General features: G+C 37.5%; 1 protein-coding gene across 1 annotated transcript in view; it reads left to right on the forward strand.

Annotated features, from left to right (window-relative positions):
- ZNRF2 (zinc and ring finger 2) overlaps positions 1-20,195 on the forward strand; it is a 108,032-nt gene extending 87,837 nt beyond the window's left edge. The window contains exon 5 of the mRNA XM_005901411.3: positions 2,813-20,195. The gene's annotated coding sequence lies outside the window, so the exon portion shown is untranslated. The remainder of the gene's footprint in view (positions 1-2,812) is intronic.
- Positions 20,196-25,330: the final 5,135 nt, after the last annotated feature.

Genomic DNA, 25,330 nt, shown 5'->3' on the forward strand with positions numbered 1-25,330 from the left:
TTTTTAGGTAGTGCAATATATTATAGTTCTTCAGTCGTAATAATTAGTTAACATTTATATTGCATTATTATATTAAAAATCAGAAACATTACTTTGCCAACAGAGGTCCATCTAGTCAAGGCTATGGTTTTTCCGGTAGTCATGTATGGATGTGAGAGTTGGACCATAAAGAAAACTGAGCACCGAAGAATTGATGCTTTTGAACTGTGGTGTTGGAGAAGACTCTTGAGAGTCCCTTGGACTGCAAGGAGATCCAGCCAGTCCATTCTGAAGGAGATCAGTCCTGGGTGTTCATTGGAGGGACTGATGTTGAGCCTGAAACTCCAATACTTTGGCCACCTGATGCAGAGAGCTGACTCATTAGAAAAAACCCTCATGCTGGGAAAGATTGAGGGCAGGAGGAGAAGGGGACGACAGAGGATGAGATGGTTGGATGGCATCACCGACACAATGGACATGGTTTTGGGTGGACTCTGGGAATTGGTGATGGACAGGGAGGCCTGGCGTGCTGCAGTTCATGGGGTCGCAAAGACTTGGACATGACTGAGCAACTGAACTGATTATGTACCAGGCATTGGTCTAAGAATTTTACATCTATTAATAACTCATCTAATTGTTATAACAATTCTTTGAGCTCAGTACTCTTTAACTACTCCCATAATGCAGATGAGGAAACTTAAGTTTTAGAGAGGGTAAGAAACTTGACTTGTCAAGGTCACATGGCTAGTTCCTTAGTAGAGCTGGGAATTGAACCCAAAGATTGTATTGTTTGCTGTTTTGCTGTTATTAGTGACAACATTTTCCACAGAAAGGTGTTTTTATAGTCATTCATTCAATTTTATCTTTCATTTGTGTATCCTATCTACACAGTAGACAGAAAAAAAGAATTTTTAAACCAAATACAGAATTTGTTTTCTGTTGACATAGCTTATTCATGATTCTGCATTTTCTGAAAATGTATAGTAAATTGAATGAAAACCTCAAAACCTCACTTGTGTATTGCTTTTTTTTGAGTTCCATGAAGTGAATTGAATGACATCATTTAGCTTTGAAATTAGTTAATTGCTAACTTCATATGTATGAAAAGCTTTTTATTTGTATCACTTCAGAATGGTATAAAGTATTGTGTTTTACATGAAGGCAGAATATTTTAGCCAGTCTTGAAATTGTTTTGGAAGGAGGTACTGCCTCTGTGTTCAGAGACTCAACGTAGTCACAGAAGAATCTTTTCTGAATGTCTGTGATTGCAGGCGGGAAACTAGAGCAGATAGTATCCTAAGTTCTAGTCCTGTGCTGTCCCCCCAACTTCCTTTTATTTCAGTAACTCGTGGTCTTAAATATGAGGTGTTGTGATAATAAACACATTCAAGGAATTCTGTTGTTCTTAATGAGGATCATTTAAGAGCAACAGGTTAGAATATTAACAAAGAAGATTTGAGGTGACTTAATAACAGCTATTGCAGCTGGAATAAGAGCTGCAACTTTGAGACCTCTGTATTAATTAATAACAGTAGGGTTACACTTGTGAACTATGAAGTCCTGGCTGAACTATCAGCTTTTGAACCTTTTTACCATGAGATGATTCAGATCACACCTGAACACATTTGAAGTATGAATTGGAATTCGATTACTGTGTGAGAGAAGGTGATGGGAGTGATATTTTGAGGATGCATGCATATATACTTTTATCTCACGTTATTAAAGGGATTTTGAAGAGGAAGATGCTTTGGAATGTCTTCAGTGTCACCTTACATCTGGGTCACTAAAGTAAAGCTATGGCTAAAATTTATAGAAGCTTTTTAAGAGAAGTACTAACACCAATGCTAATAGAAGGAAGTATAGTGTTTTATGGACCAAAATAATATGTCTTAAGTCTTTCACCCATAAGTAAAATTTGTCTTTTTAGTCAATAAACTTTTTTGTGTGTAAGTGGAGTTTTATGATATAAAATCTGTTATTACCTGGTCTCATCAGCTAAATCTTTATTTTAGGGTCACAGCTTATGGGATGTGTGGGAACATGGCATGTCATCTTATGGGCAACATCGTGTGTTGGTTTTAAACAACATTTCAGTTTCCTTACCCTGTGTATCAGTGTTATCTTCTATCTTCTTCTTTAGTTTTTTTTTTTTTTTCCCAATGTGGAACCTGGGTTTGGATGTGAATCGATGGAATCTGTCTCTATGGGTCTTTTCAAATGATGAGTCATTTCTAAGAATGTATAGACATGGAATTTCTCAACTCACATTTTGTCTTTGTTCTGACTGCCTTTGTCAAATGATGAATCCTCCTGTCTCTTTAGCTGTCCTAGATTAAAAGTGTATGGGTTGGAAGAGGATTCGGTGTTGTTAAAGCTTTTTTTTTTTTTAAGGCAACATGTAGCGATACTCTTCAGCATATGAATTTAGTAGTCAGCCTAAAATAGAGATACATGAATGTCTAAGGTCTTGATTAGTTAGGAAATCATTTACTACTTTTAATTTGAGATTTTGGGCTACTTGGAAAGGGATTAATGAATTGTGTATACATGTATGTGTTTGTACTTTCTGTACTCTATTGTAGTCTTTATTGTGGAGGGGGAAGGACTGTTGGGGTTTTTTTTTTTTTTTGTAACAATTTTAAGCTTTAATTTGTGCTTTGGTGTCCTTGATTTTTTTCTTTTGCAGAACACAGATTTTATCAGCTTTTTAAAATGCTAAGTGTATGAAAATTTACAGTCTAAAGCAATGTTCATGGGGAGATAGGTGTTTAATTTTGATTTGTGTTACTATCATGAACCGTTGCTTAAGCTTAATGTATCTGCTTTTACACAGGTTTCCTTGACTTCAAGATGCTTGAAAAACCAAGAGGATACGAAGATCTATCTCTGGAAAAACAAAAACAAAAATGCAGACACACTCAGCCAGATATCTGAGTTCTGTGAGACTCAGTAATGCAGAGATGGACAATCATATAGGGAAAAAATCCTGCTGAAGAGAGGACAATTGCCACAGAACTCAGTGTACCAAACATGCATATAAAGGACACACAGGGATTTTGAAAATGCTGCACATCCCTTAGTAGTCATCTACATAGGTAATACTGATGAACATTTTGTATTCAGACGCCAAAGTTAACTGATTTAAAAGTTGATTTACTTTTTATTAAGTTCTCTAGGGCTGCACAACTACTTGTATTTGATTTGTTTTGGTTTTTAGTTTGGGGACCTTTACTTTCCCAACATGATGTTCCTGCATTCATCAGTTCTTAAATTGAAGACCACGTAATTTACTTCTTAAAAATTAAAGTCTTAAATGTGAAACCAAGAAATGTAATCAAGCAGTAAAACATTCTCTGAATGTAGACCATGATCTCAAGTTCTTTGATTTTTTTTTTTCTCCCCAAGAATAGAAGTAGGCTTCTACATAGGAAAGCTACAGTATGTTACTATTTTAAATTAAAGGTTTAACATTATCAGAATGCAGTCCAAAGAATAAAAAATCAAGTTACATATTATATTCTAATTAATTAAATCTAGGATTATCTACTGAATTGCAATTTATTAAATATGTTATTTCCTTTTTAAATAAAACTGCTCAACAGGTAATCAGCAATGAATCATCTTGCAGCTATGCAACTTAAAAAAGATAATTACCAATTTTAAGTGCTGCCAGCTATAATAACTTTGTTTTAACGGGTATTTTTATTTGTTCTTTTCATGTAATGTGCTTTGCATCTCCAGGCAGTTTTCCTACATTTAGGTAAAATGTTTAGCAGGTTGTAATACTTTAATAACTTATGAAAAGGGTAAAATAAAATTTTCTTGAGTGGAACTTGGAATAATTTGAGGGACATTTTTATATACTTTTAAAAATCAGAATTTAATTGGGATGCCAGATTTATAGCAATTTGCATCTTTAATTTTCCAGATAATCTGGAGTTTAGCATTTGATAATGATTTTTTAAAGCAGACATGAAGATTTTGTTAATTTATAATTTATTAATGTGTTATTACTATAATTAAAATGTTACAGAGAGTTTTAAATTCAGTCTTGTATAGAAAGAAATGTATTAAGCAAAATTCTGTGAATAAATATTCCCACAAAATACATCTGAATGGTTAAAAAGTACTGGAAGAAAGCTATCAGGGCTGCAACAATGAATGTCTTTTTCTTTTTTTTAGTATCAAAAATACCAATTCATAAATTTCATGTTTTCAACATAGGGAAAATGTTATCAGAGGACAATTTAAGCAGTGCACTTTACTTGGAATAATTAAGAGTTACACAGTACTGTTTCCTTATTTTAAGCTTTCTTTAATGTATTTAAGTATTTACTTTTCTTTTTACTGCTGCTCTTATCCTTCTCGATTTTCTTCCCTTGTTCTGTTGCTTCTGTTTCATATTTTTTTTAAAGGACACGTACAGGAGCAACTGCTGCTACCCAGAAAAATTTGTGTATTATAAACAATTTTTTGGAAGAGTTTTTAATTGTTATTTCTGTGATTCTAGAGCAGATAACATTTTCCCTAAAGTTATGCTGTGAAATGCCTTTTGTTATGGTGCAGTTAAGGAATCCTAAACCTCCATTGTGACAAGCTGACAGCACAGTTTCATAGGTGCTTTTTTAACCAGTTGTGGAAATTATTCTTTCCTCAAGGAAAATATTCTCTTCTTAAATTTTTTGTGGTCATGAAATCTTAATATGAATGGATTTTAGTTCACATTTTCAGTTTTGTAAGCTCTCTCTCCCTCTCTTGCTCTCGCGTGCGTGCTCTTTCTCTGACACACATACGCACGCACACACACACACACACACACACACACACACAGAGCAAGAAAAACCTCTTAGAATGTGAATAATTTTTTTTTCTACCGGTATGTATGTTGTTATGGTAAGAATTACTTTGTATTCCATTCTTAAAGGAAAAGATTTACTGTAGCTGTGGTAGTTAGCTATTGATATTTTCTTGGAAATTGATTTTCCGATATAATTTACTCATTGACTTTTAAAGTTTATTGGCCTGAATTCCCTTGTCCTTCTTTATCCAGTACCATACTCTCACAGTCTTATTCATGTAGCCTTTGTTTGTCATAAGGTTCTATGCTGCAGCTCCTACAATAGAAGCTCCTGTGGTTGGAAAGAAAGTTCATTGTTTGCCAGTGTCAAGTGCTACTTGATTATTTGTTTAGAACAGTATTTACTTATTAATAAATTTGTTCATAATGATCCCTTTTTGTTAAAATTTACAAAAGGTAGCATTTTTTTTTAACTTTAAATTCAGTCTCCATCAGTGACTTCTTAAAAAGAATTTAGAAATTGAAAAAATTTTAAAGCCCAAATGCTCCAGTTTTTATTTAAAGTCAAAATTGTTAATCTGGAAAATATTATAAGTAATATTGTGCATAATGTCACTTATAATATTTATAAATTTATATAAAGATACCGAGTAGTGTAAGTAGGACATAAAATCACATTAGATGTTTAAATGTGTAGCTGAAACTGCTGACAGCTGAATATTATGGAGACAAAATAAAGATTGAAACCCTAGTTATCAAGTTGGTTCTAGTTTTCTAGAAACTTTGTAAATACTTGTTTTTAAGTAAGATCACAGTTAGGTATATAGAAAGCAGTATACTCTGAAATTTCACTTTAGTGCCACTCTCTTCTTTATAATGGGTTTATTGCCAATTTTGACTCATGCTGATCTGATTTTTCTGCCCCCAGAATGTATAAAAGAGTGTAAGGATGTATATGAGTACAATTATTCTGTCTTCTTTTGGCTCTTTCCCAGAGAAATAAACTAAGAATAATTTTAATCTGTATTTCAGATCTGGTCCTAAATCAGATGTAGATTGTGTTTTAAGAGTAATGTTTGTGATAGAAATATAGATAATGGTTTCTCTAACTCATTTTTTTGTAGTAGCCAAACAACTAAAAAGTCATGTTGTTAACTGTTGGATACTATGTAGGTTTTGATTGTTTCTTAGTGCAAGTTTTCTATTTCTTTTGGATATTATACAATTAATTTCAGTTTTCACCTACTAAACCGTGTACTGGAATGTAGCCCCAAAATGCCTGAGGGAGCATATTTGCAGTATGTATCTTGAGTTAATGAAAATACCAGATTTTTTTCAAAGTTTGCTTTCTAAATTTGGATTTAGTGGAGTTTAAAAGCAGTTGTTTAACATTATAGCAAGACACAAGGATATTCCTTTAGTTGAAAAAGGAATTTAATATAAATATTAATAATAATAATTTAATGTAAATATTACCTAATTTAATTTACTAACATAGAATTGAAGAAGGGAAATTATGTTTGAACAAAACATGAAACTTTTTTAAAATTCAAGAAAAATTGACTTAACCATTTGATTGACATCCATGTTATTATACATTGATATTAATAGTCATCTTACATTTCCACAGAGAAAGTTTCCAGATAAGTCAGATTATTAAGAATTTTATAAAACTGCATAGAGATACATATTGCTCTAAATACAGTACAACTTGTTAGTTGCAGGAAGCATTTTAGTTCATTTGGGCTGTTTTCTTGCATTCTGATTTATCTTGAGGTTAACTCAGAACATATTGACAATGGGTGGTTAAATGTGACGTGTCCCTTGTTCATGTACAGATATTTTCTAAGTTTAAAAAAATAATCTAGCATGCCAGTATTTTGCCTTTGGCCCATTCCCCTTTATTTCTGAAGTACGTAACTTCTGATCTTTTTCTTTGCTATATTATGAGAAATATTATGGTAGTTATATCATCTGTGTTATTGTTCCCTTTTCTTCTCTACCCAGATTTTTTCATTCTGAAACTCAATTGTTACTTGATATATATATATATATATGAAATATAAATATATATATATATATGAAATTGCTACTTAGTGTAGTAGTGATCCTTATTCAGGAACAGCTGGTAAAAAAGATTTTTTGTGATAATAGATAATACTCGGCTTCCCTGGTGGCTTAGCTGGTAAAGAATCTGCCTGCAATGTGGGAGACCTGGGTTCGATTCCTGGGTTGGGAAGATCCCCTGGAGAAGGGAATGGCTACCCACTCCAGTATTCTGACCTGGAGAATTGCATGGACTGTATAGTCCATGGGATTGCAAAGAGTCAGACACAACTGAGCAACTTTCAGTAAACAATACTACAAATAAACCATATTCTATGAATGCTGTGCTTAAGCTAGGGATATTCTTTTCAAATCACAGAATTCCTGTATTGAATCAGAAATACCTTGTCTTTTAAGTTGTCTGATTCTCTATGGAAAGTAAAAGACATCAAAGAAAATCAGATTTGATAATTAGTTTTAGTCAAAAATGCAACATTACTATACTTAGGGGAATTGGCATATTTTCAGATATTTAAGCCATCATTAATTTTAGACCAATAGCTAATAAGATAAATTGTTGGTTGCTTGTTGGTTGCATGGCATAAACTCACATCCCAGAAAGAAACGAAATTTTAAAAAGTGATATTATATTATCTGTTAACCAACTTTGTGGTTCTTAACTCTGCTCTGGACTGTGTGGCATCTTCCAGGATTGTAAGTCTTATAATCAGAAGTGACTAATTTCTTCTGTTACTAGATTCTCATGACTTCCTTTTTCATTTAAAATGCTGAGATTGGTAAATATTGATGATTTCTGTTTATAAACTTAAAAGAGTTCTCTGGGCAACCTGTTACCAGTGAATCTGGTGCCAGCATCTTGAAAAGGTTTTGTTGTTAGTCAAAAGCATTTTGAGCATCTGTGTGCATTTAATACAGTTAGCAGATCCTATAGAGAGATGCAAGAGATTTGGGGATTTGATGATGATATTGATCTCCATTACATTTTATTGCTTTGTAATGACTGAGTTTCCTTAATTGAAAATCATGATAATAATGAATTTTTACCTCTACTGCTCTAGAGGTTCATGGTTTCCTCAGCTCTTCTGTAATACTTTTTAATTTCCTCTATTAGAAAGGGTTTTCCTGGTATCAAAAGCATCAGTCACAAGAAATAGAGAAAATGTTTTGGGAACAACTTGTATGCTGTAAAGTAGAACAATTCATTATTAATATTTTAATAAATAAGACCTCCAAATGATCTCACCAAATTATCCCACTATTTAGAAGTAGAAAATAAGAGAAGAATTCTTTCAGGGAACCTTGTCATATCCACCTTATGTCTAGAAGTTGACAGAACATTACAGTAAAACAGAATTATCTGAATTCTGAAAGGTTACCATGAATTAACTTATGTGACAGTTTTCTTTATTTTTGTATACTCATTGCCACAAAAATTGAATAAAAATATTAAAACTGCAGTAGCTTAAGAAACAGCTGCTTGTAGTGGTAGTGGACAAGGAGGCCTCTCCCTACTGTAACCACGAGGAAAGAGACGCACTGTGAAATTTCTAATGTAAAACCTATTTTGTAAATTTGTAATTGAAATGTGATTGGAGAGCTATTACATTTTAGGGAGGGATGATGATCTGCCAGTGCACAATCATAACTTAAAATTTAGATTGTATTTTAGTGGCATTCCATTATGTTTTTAAAAGGAGAGTAATTAATCTTCTGAAGCGTAGTTTTCATGATGGAAGATGTATTGAGTTTTTTAGCATAGTGGTTAACAACATGGATTTTGGAGCCACAGTGCCTAGTTTTGCCATCTTCTTAATGTTGGCAATACACTTCTCTGTGCCTCGCTTTTGCCTATAAAAACAGGTAATGCTACTGCCTACCTCAAGGTTGTTGTGGGGATTAAATGGAAAGTACGTGTATGCACTGGACAGAGTAAGCACTTAATGATGTTAGTAGTTTTTGTAAATAAAAATATTTTTGCCCATCTGTGAATAAATTTTGTTATTATCTCCATTCATGAAGTATAGGAGTAATTCATAGACCTTGATTTAAGAAACCTAAGTGTAATAGAGGACAGGGTGGTTTCTGATCTTCCCTCTTGCTGAAATCTGAAAATTATTTCAGCAGTTACATATTAAGCACTACTTGGTTCTGTGGACTGTTAGGGAACTAAGAATATAGAAATCAAGAATAACTGATCTCCAGGAATTTAATCTTTAGTATGTGATGCAAATAAGTAAACATATAATAAGGAGTAAAGGCTCTTGTGGAGGTAGGGAGAAGGGTCATTAAGCTCAGACTAGGCAAGAGAATGACCGTAAGTCTTTAAGAAGAAATAGATCGTAGCTCTAGGGCATATGGATTAAAAGGAAATGTGAAGCAGGAGGTTGGGAAGAGTATTCTCAGGCAGAGAACATAGCACATAGAATCATAACCCTCTTGGACAGTTGCTGTGTCTAGAGAGGTAAGCAGGTAACAAATATCGAAGGGATGTATGTACCAAACTAAGATTGAAGGATTTCTAGCAGGAAAAACACAATCAGATTCACCCTTCAGATTAGAGAGGAGACTAGTGGCAGACATGTTAGAAAATTTATAATAATTCAGACAAGATGATGAGCAAAACTAAAGCAATGACAACAGAGCAAACAATGGAAGAGCTTAAAAGGTGTAAAGAGCAGAATTAACTCGCCCTGGTAGTCACTTAGATGTGAGAGCTGACAGATAAGACCAAGACAGCTCCCAGCGAGTACTTTTCCCACATCTTGAAGAGTGGAATCTTGAGGACAGAATATCTTTCCCTTGGGAAAGCAATTATGCTGAAGATCTGCTGGAGAACCAGAGATAAAGAGCACCAGTTCTGACCTGCAGGATCTTAAATCGAAGCAAAGTCTTGAGAGAACCAGACAGGAACAGCTGGTGTGTGTGTGTGTGTCTGTTTTTAGTGTTTAGGGGTCATCTAGAAAAAATGTGGTCAACACTATTAGAAGTATATGGTAAGTGGGCTGCACCGAACTAGGTTATTGACATCTAGGTTGGGTGACCTGGACTCCTCCACCACTAATCTTCCCCTTAACCTCAGATACCTCTTGGAGTAGGGCCATGCTTTCCTAGGTGTGTTTAGTGAAATGCTGAGACGGACACTGAAGCCTTCTTGAAGTTTTCTCTTTGAGTCATTTGTTCCGTACCCTTTCTCTGTACCATTCTACCCTTGGAAGAAGAGTATTTTTAGAAATAGACAGGAAGGATGAATCCTGCCGTCCTAATGGATGCTGCTGTTGGGATGAGTAGGTTAGGCTGTGCAAGAGGACCAGAAGAGGACCAGTTCCTGGAAGACACTGGATTGCTCCTGGCTGCATTTTGATCTTTGTTAGCAATTGTTAAAGTCTGTCACACAGTCCTTTATTTCTATGGTTCTTTCCATATAAACTTACGAATTCAGTGTTCATTATTTTATGAGATTTTAAAAAGTACTTGACACAAAAAATATCTTCCCAATGAAGTCAGTTTGAGATTTAAATGCTTTTGGAGTGTCTTGATCATTTTGTAGCTGGATAACTGAAAGCAGTTGTAATTGTACAGCATTAGCAATGTAAATTTGTATTTCAGAAAATCATCAAGTTATTGTATGTCATGAACTTTTCAAAGTTAATCATTAGTAATTCAAATGTTATTAAATCTGTAAATGTTAAAAGGATTCATGTCCAAGTTTTCAGAGGATAGCCATCAATGAAGTTAAACGGTATATGGTTCAACCGTTGTTAGAATTCAAACACTGCAAAAGCTAAAGGCCTTGCTAGGGTATTTGAGTATCTAAACTATTATCACTTTAGTATATAATCAGTATAAAAACTACCAATGAAGTATTTTGCATTCTTTTTCAGTCTTTGAAATTGGGTATATCTTTTATATTTATAGCACATCTGTATTCAGAACTAGCCTTATTTTAAGTGCTCAAGAGCAACATGTGACCATTGGCTACTGTGTTAGACACACAGGTCCAGATGACTAGGAGGTGGTTTTTCTACTCTGTCCTTAACGTGAAAATATTTTTGAAAGCCTTATAATTCTGACTTTAGAGACCTGAGTTTCTCAAAGTTGATTTAGCTACTATGCATGAGCAGAGCTGGTCTTATTTTGTTACCAAATGGAAATAGAATATCCAGCTTTCTTTCTTTCTTTTTTTTTTTTTAGTGAAAAAGGCTAGAAATGTCTTAAAGGTTGATGGCCTAACGAGCCGTCTTTGTGTGCTCTCATAAATGTCACTTTTTTTTTACCAATCAATTTTTTTAATTGAAGAATAATGACTTTACAGAATGTGGTGGTTTTCTATCATCATCAACAAGAATCAGCCATAGGTACACCCATGTCCTCTCCCTCCCATCTCCCTCCCCATCCCACCTTCTGGATTGTCACAGGGCCCCTATTTGAGTTCCCTGAGTCATACAGCAAATTCCCATTGGCTATCTGTTTTCCATATGGTATTGTAAGTTTCCATGTTACTCTCTTCATACTCTCACCCCGTGTCCATAAGTCTGTTCTCTGTGTCTGTTTCTCCATTGCTGTCCTGAAAATAAGTTCACCAGTCCCATCTTTCTAGATTCCATATATATGCATCAGTATATGATATTTATATATCTCTTTCTGACTTACTTCACTTCATATAATAGGATCTAGGTCCATCCACCTCATTAGAACTGACTCAAATGCATTCTTTTTTATGCTTGCGTAGTATTCCATTGTATATATGTACTACAGCTTCTTTATCCATTTATCTGTCTATGGACATCTAGGTTACTTCCATGTTCTAGCTGTTGTAAATAGTGCTGCAGTGAATATTGGGGTACATGAGTCTTTTTCAGTTTTGGTTTTCTTGGGGTATATGCACACACAGGCTCTGAATAACTGGTCCAATTGATAGATAGGAATGAGTGTCTAGTGTTTTAGCCAGATGACCAATAGGAATTGTGAGCAGTGCTGATGAATAGCACTTGTCTGAGTTGTCCCCTGTGTCGAGCTCTGCGGGGACAGTTTTGTGAGTTTCTGGCCTTCTTAGCCAGTGGTTGACTTTTTACCACAACCATGCTTAAACTTCTAAGCTTGTTCACCTGATTCTCATTCACAAAACTGAGTCTTCAAAATCCAGCTTGAGAGTCACCAATAGTTAATTCTAAGCTCTCTTCAATAAGATATTCTCCAGTTGGTGTGGGGATTCTATGCTCTTAGTGAGCTGTTGTGCTTCCCGGGTGGCTCAGCAGTAAAGAATCTGCCTGCAGTACAGGAGACACGGGTTCAATCCATGGGTCAGGAAGATCCCCTGGAGAAGGGCATGGCAACCCACTCCAGTATTCTTGCCTGGAAAATCCCATGAACAGAGGAGCCTGGCTGGCTACAGTCCATAGGGTCGCACAGAGTCGGACACAACCAAAGCGACTTAGCACACACAGCACAGCATAGCGAGCTATTGAAAGGAGTCAGAGGGTGGGGTTGTGAGGGAGCTTGTCTACAAGGATGGACCGCCTCCAGGGAAGACACATTACACTCTTCTGCTTCAAGATCCCCATAAGCCAGTGATTCTCAATACTTGACTAAACGTGAGATTAACTCAGAAGGTAGGAAGGGAAGGCGGAGGCAGCTCTTCAAAGATCCCACTGCAAAGATTCTTGAGTTGATTGTTCTGGTGTGATACTGTTGCATAGCCAGGGTACACCCCTTATCTAGGATTTTCTCCCACCCGCAAAAAATAAGGGGTCAGCCCTTGAGGAGGAGAATGCCTAGCATATTGCAGACCTCTGCAACTAAGCTGTAGCTTCATCCCCTCCAATTCTTTTTCCTGCTTGACTGAACTCTTGACTCTTTAAACTAGAAAGCTGCTCCTTTATCATGCATTCTTCCCAACTCTGTGGTTCATAGAATAAGCTACCTTTTTCAGCGAGGCTCACATCCTTGATTTGGACAGCAGAGTTTCTGGATTCTTGAAAGCCCTTTCTGCCTCCAGGACATGGCTGTGACAGATCAAAACAAGCTCTTGTCTTTTGGCTCTTAAGAAGTCCACTTTGACTTTCGAAATTGAGCAACAATGTCTTTGTTTTAATCCTTATTGTCTCTCCCTACTGAAGCAGCAGCTGCCAGTGAGTCACTAAGTTGCCATAAGCAACCAGGAATGCAAGGAATGAAAAATGTAGCAGTTAATAATTCAAAAATAGCATTTTATTACACTCACGTCAATCACTGGAAAGCCACTGTGGTAACTGTGTGGGCATATGAATAGCTATAGTCTTGTATAGCCTTCGTTCTTAATGTTGGTAATCGTCAGTCTTTTCACCATGAAGAAGAATGTGTGGGAGTAAATTGAATGCAGGGTAAGTTGAAGTGGTTCATTCATTTAGCACATATTTAGTGAATTTGATAGATACAAGATACTATGCATGTATTGAAATATTTCCTGCCCTTAGGCAGCTATATGGTTCTGTATTCCTGTTAGAAGTTGGTAATCAGCTTTGGTGTAGCAGATATATGACTATAACATGGATGCTTAAAACCTAGTTCTTTTTCTTTGCAGTTTTATGAAGCACGTGTAAGTTTAAAGTGTACAGCATGATAATTTGACTTATATGCATCACAAAATGACTACCATAGTAAGCTCATTAAGTATTTATCACTCATGTAGATACAAAATTAAAAGGAAAAGAATTGTGATGAGAACTCTTAGGATTTACTCTTTCCTATTAATACATCAATATTAATTATATTTTTCATGTTGTATATAACACCCCTAATACCTATTAGTCTTATGACTGGAAGTTTCTAACTTGGTTCTTGAATAAGCATTTTTGTCAGATCTTTCAAAGCATGAGATTATTAAAGTAATTAGAAAACACTTTTGCATCTGCTGGCAGTTTTGTACCTCGTGCCTGACCCGTGTGTGTGTCAGTGCTGCTAAAACAAAGTGAAAACAGATGAAAGTGCTATACTCTGTTTGCAGTAAAGACAACCACATAGATTTGTTAACTCATTTCCATTTTTAGAGATCTGTTTCCTCAAAACGAGGACGTTCTAATCCATTTTTTTCTCCTCACCTTATTAAAGCAGCTAATGTAATGTTACATAGTAACATGTTTTGTACAATCTGATGAATTTGGACACACACACACACCTGTGAAACCATCACTAAACCAACGTGAGTATATTTCCATCCCCCTCAAGAGTCTCCCTCCTCGAGCCCCTTTACAGTAGGTTTCCCCCATCCACGCTCGGGCCTGCACAGCCGTTAATCTACTTGGTGCTGCTATAGATCAGACAGAAACCTCCAGCATGGGCTTAGTTGGTGTCAGGCTTGCTTGGCTTAGCATGTTCGTGAGAGGCATCAGTGTTGTTACTTGAATCAGTTCTTTCTTATTGCTGAGTATTCTATTATATGAATATGACTATCTTGGTAGTGTGTTATCCGTTCTCCTAACGGTGAGAGCTATTTCTAGTTTGGGGCTATTATGAATAAAGTGGCTATGAACATTTATATATAAATCTTTATGTGGACATGTGATTTAGTTTCTCTAATAAATACCTAGGAGTGGATTTACTGAGTTGTATGCTAAATATTTAACTTCATAAGATACCACCAAACCATTTCTGGAGTCGGCTGTACCATTTTACATTTCCTCCAGTAACGTGAGGGTTTATCATGTCGTTGTCAGCACATGTATTTGTCAGTCTTTTGAATTGAGACCATTCTAGTGGATATGTTGTGGTATCTTGTAGCTTAGTTTGAACTGACCCAACCACTAATCATGTTAAGCATCTTTTTATGTGCTCATTTGCCCCTCTTACATTTTTTTGGTGAAAGGTCTGCTCAAATATTTATCCTGTTTCAATAGTTTTGTTGAAGTATAATTTACAGAACCATAAAAATCTAACCCTTTGAAGTGTACGAGTTCATGGCTTTTTAGTATATCTACAAAGTTGTACAATCCTCATCATACCTAATTCTGTAATATTTTCATCACCATAAAGAAAACTTTATACCGATGAGCAATCACTCCTCGTTTCTCCCTCCTCCAGCAGTTAAGCAACCACTAATATATTCTGTCTCCATCATTTCCCTTTCTAGCTTTTTCATATAAAAGGGGAATCATACAAAATACAGTCTTTTGCACCTAGCTTCTTTCACCTAACATGTTCTGGAGTTCACGCACGTTTAGTAGGTGTGAGTAACTGCCTAATTTTGCTGAATAGTGTTCTACTGTATGTATATACCGCATTTGTTCATTTACTAATTGATAAAATTTGGATTGCTCCCACTCCTTTGGCTGTTATGAATAATGCTGTTAGAAACATTCGCCTTCAGGTCTTTGCGTGAACATACATTTTTCGTTTGTCTTAGATAAGTACTTAGAAGTAAAATTGCAGGATTAGATGCATACGGCCTTCTATCCCATCCATCCTGAGATATGTTGGAGGCTTACTGTTATCTCATCCCCATATCACCATGTGAAGTTTCTGCTGTTCTGTTCACCTGTTGCTTGCCACAGCCAGTATCTCATCATCAGATTAGCTGGAATGTTGGCCTTCTCTGGTTGCCCCCAAGATGATACTGTTTCAGCAGCACTCCTGAGCAGGAGTTTTCTCAGCATGATTTTTCCCCAAATCAGTGCCCTCCAGGAGATGCAGCCTGCTCCACTCTGGTAGCACTACAATGCCAGCAACTTGGGAGATTTCTGGGGGCAGGTGGAGCTCCCACAGGCTGAAGTGCTGGGCTCCCACTGATTTTGCCAAGATTCAATAGGTTTTCTTAAGTAAACGTCGCTGTTTGTTGCATGCGTTGGGTCAGATTCCAATTTTGAAATGACTCTTTTGATAGTTTTGTCAAGTTTTATTATTTTGTGGAGACAAAGTATGCTGTACTCGTGGCACACTTATTCCTCAGGTCTCACAGGGCTGCTTATTTTAAATTGTGAAAGTGTTAAGTTGCTCTGTCGTGTCTGACTCTGCGATCCCCTGGACGATAACCCTCTGGCTCCTCTGTCCATGGGATTTTCCAGGCAAGAATTCTGTAGTGGGTTGCCATTCCCTTCTCTAGGAGATCTTCCCAACCCAGGGATTGAACCTGGGTCTCCTGCATTGCAGGCAGATTCTTTTATCATCTGAGCCACGAAGAGATTATTTTTAAATTGGGTCATGCATAATCTTCTTATTGAGTTGTCAAAGTTCTTTATATGTTCTGTATACAAGACTTTAATCAGATATATGATTTGCAAATACTTTCAGTCTGTGGCTTGTCTTACTGTCTTAACAGTATCTTTGAAAGAGCAACAGTTTTCAGTTTTGATTGAAGTTCAATTTATTTTTTTCCTGTTCATGCTTTTTGTGTCCTAAGAAATCTTTGCTTAATACAAAGCCACAGAAGTTTTCCATTTAGATCTATGATACAGTTTGAAATGATTTTTGTATATGTTGTGAAAGTAAGTATTGAGGTTTATATTTATCCAGAGGACTCTCCAGCTTATTTTTGTTGATTCTCCTTTCCCTGTGGAATTAACTTTCCATTTTGTTGAAAATCAAATGGTATGTGTGGATCTATTTCTGGAGTCTCTTCTGTTGCATTGAACTATATGTCTTTACTTACGCCATTATTATACTGTCTTGATTATTACAGATTTATGTAAGTCTTATATCACTGCCTTCAGCTTTGAAAAAAATTTGCTGGTCATAGAATTCTACATTGTCCTTTTTTGTTTTGTTTTCTGGGACTTCCTGGTGGCTCAGATGGTAAAGTGTCTACAACGTGGGAGACCTGGGTTTTGTTTTCCTTCAGTACTTAAAGATACTGCTTCATTACCTTCTGTCTTACATAGCTCAGGCAAGAAGTTTGCATCATTCTTTTTAAAAATTTTTTTAAATTGAGCCATAATTTGTATACCATAAAATTCACCATTTTGAAGTATACTATTACATGTTTTTGGTATATTCACAAGGTTGTGCGACCACCACGACTGTCTAATTTCAGAACCGTTTGCATGACTCCAAAAGGAAACCCCATGCCCATTAGTAGTCATACCTCATTGTTCCCTTACCCCTGCTCTCTGTTCTGGACATTTCATTAAATGGAGTCATAGAATATGTGTTCTTTGGTTCTTTCACTTAGTATGGTGTTCTCAAAGTTCATTCTGCTGTGACATATGGCAGTACTTTTCTTTTTATGGTTGAATACTATTCTGTTGGGCTTCCCTGGTGGCTCAGAGGTTAAAGCGTCTGCCTGCAATGCGGGAGACCTGGGTTCGATCCCTGGGTCGGGAAGATCCCCTGGAGAAGGAAGTGGCAACCCACTCCAGTATTCTTGCCTGGCGAACCCCATGGACGGAGGAGCCTGGTGGGCTACAGTCCACTGGGTCACAAAGAGTCAGACATGACTGAGCGACTTCACTTCACTTTGCTATTCTGTTCTATGAATATACCACATGTTTTTTAGGTGGACATTGGATTGTTTGCGTTTCTCACTGTTTTGAATAGTGTCACTGCAAGCATTCATGTACAGGTCTTTTTGTAAAAGCCTGTTTTTAATTATCTTTGGTATGTACCTTGTAGAATTGCTGGGTTGCATGTCAACATATGGCAACTCTGTGATTAACTCACTGTCAGCTACCAAACTTTTTCCAAAATGGCTGTGTCATTTTACATTCCCACCAAAAATGTATAAAGTTTCCAATTTCTTCACGTCCTCACCAACACCTGTTATTGTTCATCTTTATTAATATAGCCATTCACTGTGGCTTTGATTTGCATTTCCATATCTGTGTTCATCATCTTTTCATGTGCTTATTGGCCATTTGTATTAATATATCTTCTTTGGAGAAATGTCTTCAGATCCTTTCCCCATCTTTAAATTATTTGTCTTTTTATTGTTGAGTTTCAAGAATTCTTTTTAATATGTTCTGGATTCCTAGACCCTTATCAGATATATGATTTGTAAAGCTTTGAATGTTTTCTCCTGTGTTGTGAGTTGTCTTTTCACTTTTTTTGATAGTGACTTTTGTAGCACAAAAAATTTTAATTTTGATGAAGTTCAGTTTTGTCTTTTTCTTTGGCTTGTGCGTAGGTGTCATCTGTGAAACTCTTACCTAATCTAAAGTTAGAAAGATTTACACCTCTGTTTTCTTCCAAGAATTTTACAGTTGTAGCCCTTACATTCAGGTCTTTGATCCATTTGGAGTTAACTTTTATGTAGACCAGGAGGTGCCAGGGTCCACGTTCATTCTTTTGTGTGTATGTATCCAGTTGTTCCAGCACTATTTATTTGAAAGACTATGCTTTCCTCCATCTTAATTTTTTTGAAAATCAAGTGACTATCAATATATGGAGTAATTTCTCTGTTTTATTCCATTGATCTATGTTTGTCCTTGTGCCAGTATCACACAGTCCTGATAACTATGTTTGTAATATGTTTTGAAATTGGGTATTGTTCTTGGTTAAGAAATGTTGGAAGTTTTCCCTGGCAATTGACCTAAAGATAAGGTGATACCAGTTTGTAAGTATTGGCATAGCTTTACGTTTTACAGTAAATGATGCTGTAATCCAAATGATAGGAAGATCCTTAATTGGGCATTCTTCCACAATTGAAATTGACGAATCTTTGCTTGATAGGATTTTCATAAATATTGTCCTGTACCTTGTCTAGCAAGGTGAGACCTCAAACCGTGTTGAGAATTGCTAGTGTTTGAATTGTTAGCTGACAGTTAATTCAGAACAGCTTGTAAAAAATCTTCCTTTGGAGCTTTCCTGAGAGTTCCACGTTTGCAGAATCTGTAGCCACTGGAGAAGTGGAGTTTCCCTGAATGTAGCCACCTTCCTCTCTCCTGGGTTCCATCTCTTGTGGGTCGTAGAGGCCCGAGTCAAAGGGCCTCACCACTCCAGAGTAAGGTGAGGCCGGGCTGGAGGACCTTTGAAGAGAAGACTTGCCCAGCTCCCTGTCCCGCCCAGACCCTAAAGTAACCCAACATGACCTCCACATGAGGGAGCATGGAACATTGGCTTGCGATACTTCCCGGAGTCCCCAGGGTGTTGTCTCCTAACTTACTGACCCAGAGGTGCTTGCTACCATTCTGGGAAACCAGCTCGCCAACATTGCTCCCTCCCAGATGCTTTGTGTGGAGGAGTATTTCTCAGACATCTACAACTTTCATTGTAAAAGTCTGGGGAGTAGGCACTTCTTTAAAGTTGCTGGAGTGAAATACCAAGAAGGCCTGGTGGTTGTGAAGGTCTTTGCAGTTCAGGATCCCACGTTGCCTCTAAGCAGCTCTAACAAGAGCTTGAGGAACTGTAAATCTGGCTTCGTTCTGCACAGAACTGTCTGTCTTTCTAGAAAGCAGCAGAAAAAGCATCTGAGAAGGCAGCCATGCTCTTCAAGCAGTATGTGCAAGACGACCTCTATGATCGCATCAACACTCGTCTGTTCTTAAATAACATTGAGAACAGGCGGGTGCTGATACGATCATAGAGGGAGTCTGGATCCTCACAGCTGTGGACGAAGCACACAAATCTGGAGTCGGTCATGGGGACGTCAGGACGGAGAACGTGATGGGTCCTTCTCACTGGTTTTGCCAGTTTTAGATCCACTTACCTTTCAGAGGACAACCCAGCAGATGTCAACAATTTTTTTGATACTTTACAGAGGAGAACTTGTTACATTGCTTAACCCACTGTGATGCTACTATTGTTAGACTAGCCTATGCTGGTTAGAGCTTGTGTGTGTGTGCTCAGTAGCTTCAGTCATGTCCAGCTCTTTGCAATCATATGGACTGTAGCCCACCAGACTCCTCTGTCCATGGAATTCTCCAGGTAAGAATACTAGAGTGGGTTGCCATGCCCTCCTCCAGAGGATCTTCCCAACCCAGCAATTGAACCCATGTCTCTTGCATTGCAGGCAGATTCTTTACCCACTGAGCTACCTTATTGTCTGTGTAATAACAATGCATATTTTTGAAGTTAGTGATTATAATATCCCTTATTTTTCTCATATCTTTGAGAATTCCAAGGGTGAACTTCGTCCCTTCAACTATTTGTGTGCATTTTAATAATATTTATAGCTGATCTGTTGCTGGGACTCAAGCTTTGTGGGTACCCTCATTCTTGAAGTGACCAGAATTAAAGGAAAAGTATATAATACAGGATGTATGGTTTTACTGAGTGTATAATTTGGAGTAAGACATAACTACATTTGTGTGAATATCAGTGTATAAGTCTATTGCTGTTGACAAAAATAATATTGCTGGTAGTTCGACGTTGAAAGAAACTAGCCTCGTACGTTACTGAATTTTAAGGTCCTTTAGCTACTATGATGCTTAGGATATGTGGCTTTGTTGTTATGTGACACATCCACCTGTTTTATTTGTAATTCTCACTCAAAATCAGTTGATACAGATTCATATTTTTAGCTTCCCAAGTTAATTTGAATGCTTAATTCTGCATGTAAAATTTCATTGAAATATTTACATTATTTCTATAATGTAATTTGTTGGGAATCACAGATTCTGAAGTCTGTAAATAGTGCATATATGTGGTGATATTGTCACCTTTTTTGAAAGATACTGGCTTATTCATTATTGTATGATTTACTTGTCATCATTTTAATGGAGTATGAAAAATGCTCTTTGAACTGTGTCTTTATGCTAGGCACATCCACAGAGTGATTGATGGTTGACTTTCTTAAAAATACATATTTTTTATATTAAAAAAAACTTACTTTGAAGATATAATTGGAAAAGTTATGTTGTTAAAATGGTCATACTGCCCAAAGCAATCTCAGATATGTAATCCCTATCAAATCACCCATGTTATTTTTCACAGAACTAGGACAAGTAATCCTTATATGGAACCATAAAAGACCCAGAATTGCCAAAGAAATCCTGAGGAAAAAGAACAAAGCTCAAGACATATCCCTCAGACTTAAGAAAATACTACACAGTTACAGTAATCAAAATAGCATGGTATAAAAACAGACAAATGGATTAATAGAGTAGAATAGAGAACTCAGAAATAAACCCACACACCCAAGGTCAATTAATTTTTGACAAAGGCAAGAATATACAATGGAGAAAAGAGTCTCATCAGCAAGTGGTGCTGGGAAAGCTGGAGAGCCACATGTAAATCGATGAAGCTAGAAGACTCACAGCCTCAAAAACAATCTTAAAATGGCTTAAAGACTTAAATGTAATTCACAAAGCTCCTAGAAGAGAACATAGGCAAAACATTCTCTGGAATAAATAGTAGCAATGTTTTCTTAGATCAGTCTCCCAAGACAATAGAAACAAAAGCAAGCAAAGAAAAAAAAAAGGGGGGGGTGGCTAATCAAACTTACAGTCTTCCTTTGCACAGCAAAAGAAATAAACAAAATGAAAAGACAACCTATCAGATCAGATCAGATCAGTCGCTCAGTCGTGTCCGACTCTGCGACCCCATGAATCGCAGCACGCCAGGCCTCCCTGTCCATCACCAACTCCCGGAGTTCACTGAGACTGATATCCATCGAGTCAGTGATGCCATCCAGCCATCTCATCCTCTGTCGTCCCCTTCTCCTGCCTCCAATCCCTCCCAGCATCAGAGTCGTTTCCAATGAGTCAACTCTTCGCATGAGGTGGCCAAAGTACTGGAGTTTCAGCTTTAGCATCATTCCTTCCAAAGAAATCCCAGGGCTGGTCTCCTTCAGAATGGACTGGTTGGATCTCCTTGCAGTCCAAGGGACTCTCAAGAGTCTTCTCCAACACCACAGTTCAAAAGCATCAATTCTTCGGCGCTCAGTTTTCTTCACAGTCCAACTCTCACATCGGTACATGACCACAGGAAAAACCATAGCCTGGACTAGACGAACCTTTGTTGGCAAAGTAATGTCTCTGCTTTTGAACATGCTATCTAGGTTGGTCATAACTTTCCTTCCAAGGAGTAAGCGTCTTTTAACTTCATGGCTGCAGTCACCATCTGCAGTGATTTTGGAGCCCCAAAAATAAAGTCTGACACTGTTTCCACTGTTTCCCCATCTATTTCCCATGAAGTGGTGGGACCAGATGCCATGATCTTTGTTTTCTGAATGTTGAGCTTCAAGCCAACTTTTTCACTCTCCACTTTCACTTTCATCAAGAGGCTTTTTAGTTCCTCTTCACTTTCTGCCATAAGGGTGGTGTCATCTGCATATCTGAAGTTATTGATATTTCTCCCAGCAATCTTGATTCCAGCTTGTGTTTCTTCCAGTCCAGCGTTTCTCATGATGTACTCTGCATAGAAGTTAAATAAACAGGGTGACAATATACAGCCTTGATGAACTCCTTTTCCTATTTGGAACCAGTCTGTTGTTCCATGTCCAGTTCTAACTGTTGCTTCCTGACCTGCATACAAATTTCTCAAGAAGCAGATCAGGTGGTCTGGTATTCCCATCTCTTTCAGAATTTTCCACAGTTTATTGTGATCCACACAAAGACTTTGGCATAGTCAATAAAGCAGAAATAGATGTTTTTCTGGAACTCTCTTACTTTTTCTATGATCCAGCGGATGTTGGCAATTTGAGACAATTGCCAAAGTAATATGTAAAACCACTGTTAATAGCTGGTGAATACATCACTTACTGTCCACTGTTGTTCTGTATCCTCTTCCCTGTTTAATTTTCTTTGTTAAGATGCTGTGTGAAAGCAGTTGACTTACCCACCAGTATCTCTTGAGATTATAAATTGAAAAGAAGGTAACTGAAGAATATAATTTAGTATATAGTGAAACTGTGGTGTCATCTCATTCCTGGGCATAGGTTAGCCACACATGATAATGGTAAAAATAAGACTATTATTTAAACTATTGACATCAGCCCTTTGATAGTTGTTTTATCCGGCCAGCAGCCCACCAGGCTCCCCCGTCCCTGGGATTCTCCAGGCAAGAACACTGGAGTGGGTTGCCATTTCCTTATCCAATGCATGAAAGTGAAAGTGAAGTTGCTCAGTCGTGTCTGACGCTTAGTGACCCCATGGACTGCAGCCCACCAGGCTCCTCTGTCCATGGGACTTTCCAGGCAAGAGTGCTGGAGTGGGGTGCCACTGCCTTCTCCGTTTGTGTAATGAGCTTATGCTAATAAAAGCCATATCTCGTATTTTGTAGCACTCGCTGTCAGCCACCCACCATGCTAAGTACAGATATCTCATTTAATCTGTACAACAGCCTTTCAGAAAGGAATTTTCAGCCTCATCTTCACTGACAGGAAACTTGAAGAAGCTAGTGATTTGACCAAGGGAAAACCACTGGTAGTTGACTGAACGAAAATTGTGAGTATGAATATCAGGGTTCTTGGCTCCAGAAATTTGATAGTGTACCACCAGAAGTTTATAGAGAGGATGTAAAAGCAGAGCTTGATAAGATGTTAGTCTAGGATTTCCTAGTATCAGAAATAGCAAACCCTTTTTGTCGCAACACAGCTGATCACTGAAGCTATCTTATGGTAAGTAGGTTGCTTGGTTAGTCATGGAATGCCTCCGTAGAGATTAAAACAGAGAGGACAGATATGTAAAAACTTTGGGGATCCTCTGTCTCCAAAGGCAGAGTGGAAACCTCAAAGTCCAGATAAGGCGGAGTAGGACTTAAGTTGTAGGGCTAAATGTTGACACATTTATTTAGGCTCTTAATTTGTAGTTGAGCATAAGTCCCCCTCTTAAACCTCACCTGAGTGTGCCTGGGAGCTTTTAACACCTCATATTTGAAACACAGTGCTTTAACTATGTAACCAAATTCTGTCTTTTCAACCACATATACGATTTTTTTCATGTACCTTAGTTAAGTTCATTAGCTCAGTCGTGTCCAACTCTTTGCGACCCCATGGACTGCAGCATGCCAGACTTCCCTGTCTATCACCAACTCCCGGAGTCTACCCAAACTCATGACCATTGAGTCGGTGATGCCATCCAACCATCTCATCCTCTGTCATCCCCTTCTCCTCCTGCCCTCAGTCTTTCCCAGCATCAGGGTCTTTTCAAATGAGTCAGCTCTTCACATCAGGTGGCCAACGTATTGGAGTTTCAGCATGAACATCAGTCCTTCCAATGAACACCCAGGACTGATCTCCTTTAGGATGGACTGGTTGAATCTCCTTGCAGTCCAAGAGACTCAAAAGTCTTCTCTAACACCACAGTTCAAAAGCATCAATTCTTTGGCACTCAGCTTTCTTTATAGTCCAACTCTCATATCCATACATGACTACTGGAAAAACCATAGCCTTGACTAGACAGACCTTTGTTGACAAAGTAATTTCTGTGCTTTTTAATATACTAGGCTGGTCTAGGCTGGTCCTAACCTTCCAAGGAGTAAGCGTCTTAATTTCATGTCTGCAATCACCATCTGCAGTGATTTTGGAGCCCCCAAAAATGAAGTCTGACACTGTTTCCACTGTCTCCCCATCTATTTGCCATGAAGTGATGGTACCAGATGGCATGATCTTAGTTTTCTAAATGTTCAGCTTTAAGCCAAATTTTTCACTCTCCTCTTGCACTTTCATCAAGAGGCTCTTTAGTTCTTCTTCACTTTCTGCCATAAGCGTGGTGTCATCTGCATATCTGAGGTTATTGATATTTCTCCCAGCAATCTTGATTCCAGCTTGTGCTTCATCCAGCCCAGTGTTTCTCATGATGTACTCTGCATATAAGTTAAATAAGCAGGGTGACCATATACAGCCTTTTAGGAAAAGGAGGTACTCCAGTCTTGTTCCATGTCCAATTCAAACTGTGGCTTCCTGCATATAGGTTTCTCAAGAGGCAGGTCAGGTGGTCTGGTATTCCCATCTCTTTCAGAATTTTCCACAGTTTGTTGTGATCCACACAGTCAAAGGCTTTGACATAGTCAATAAGGCAGAAATAGATGTTTTTCTGGAACTCTCTTGCTTTTTCCATGATCCAGCGGATGTTGGCAATTTGATCTCTGGTTCCTTTGCCTTTTCTAAAACCAGCTTGAACATCTGGAAGTTCACGGTTCACGTATTCCTTAAGCCTCAGTTAAAATCATTTGTTGCATCTTCAGTAGACCTGTGTGGCAATCCAAAGGAATGGATGTCTAGGTTACTTTTTCCTTACATCCTTGCTTATAAATATTCTACCATTTTTTAAGACCTTTCAAAACGCCCTTAGAGAAAACTGCCTCTGATTGTGCTAACCTATTACGAACCACATCCTGTAATTTGTAAATACTTCATCACACTTAGCCTAATGCCTTTTATCGGTTATTTATTTTCTTATCTGATTCCATCTAGTAGACTTTAGGCCAAAGGGTGGACTTAGTTTTAAAGCATATCCACAAATTTTTTGGTGTTTCCCCAATCAAGAGGTAAAAATCAACTTCATTTGTCTTGAGTATGAGCTGGCCCTACTAATTCTAACTAATACAGCAGGAGTGATGTTGAATGCCCTCCAAGTCTTGGTTAGAAAAGGAAATACTGTTTCTCTCTGGCTCTCTCAGGAAGTATCCATGCTCTGAGGA

The sequence above is a fragment of the Bos mutus genome, chromosome 4 (genome assembly GCF_027580195.1).
Source record: "Bos mutus isolate GX-2022 chromosome 4, NWIPB_WYAK_1.1, whole genome shotgun sequence".
In the NCBI taxonomy this organism is placed as follows: domain Eukaryota; kingdom Metazoa; phylum Chordata; class Mammalia; order Artiodactyla; family Bovidae; genus Bos; species Bos mutus.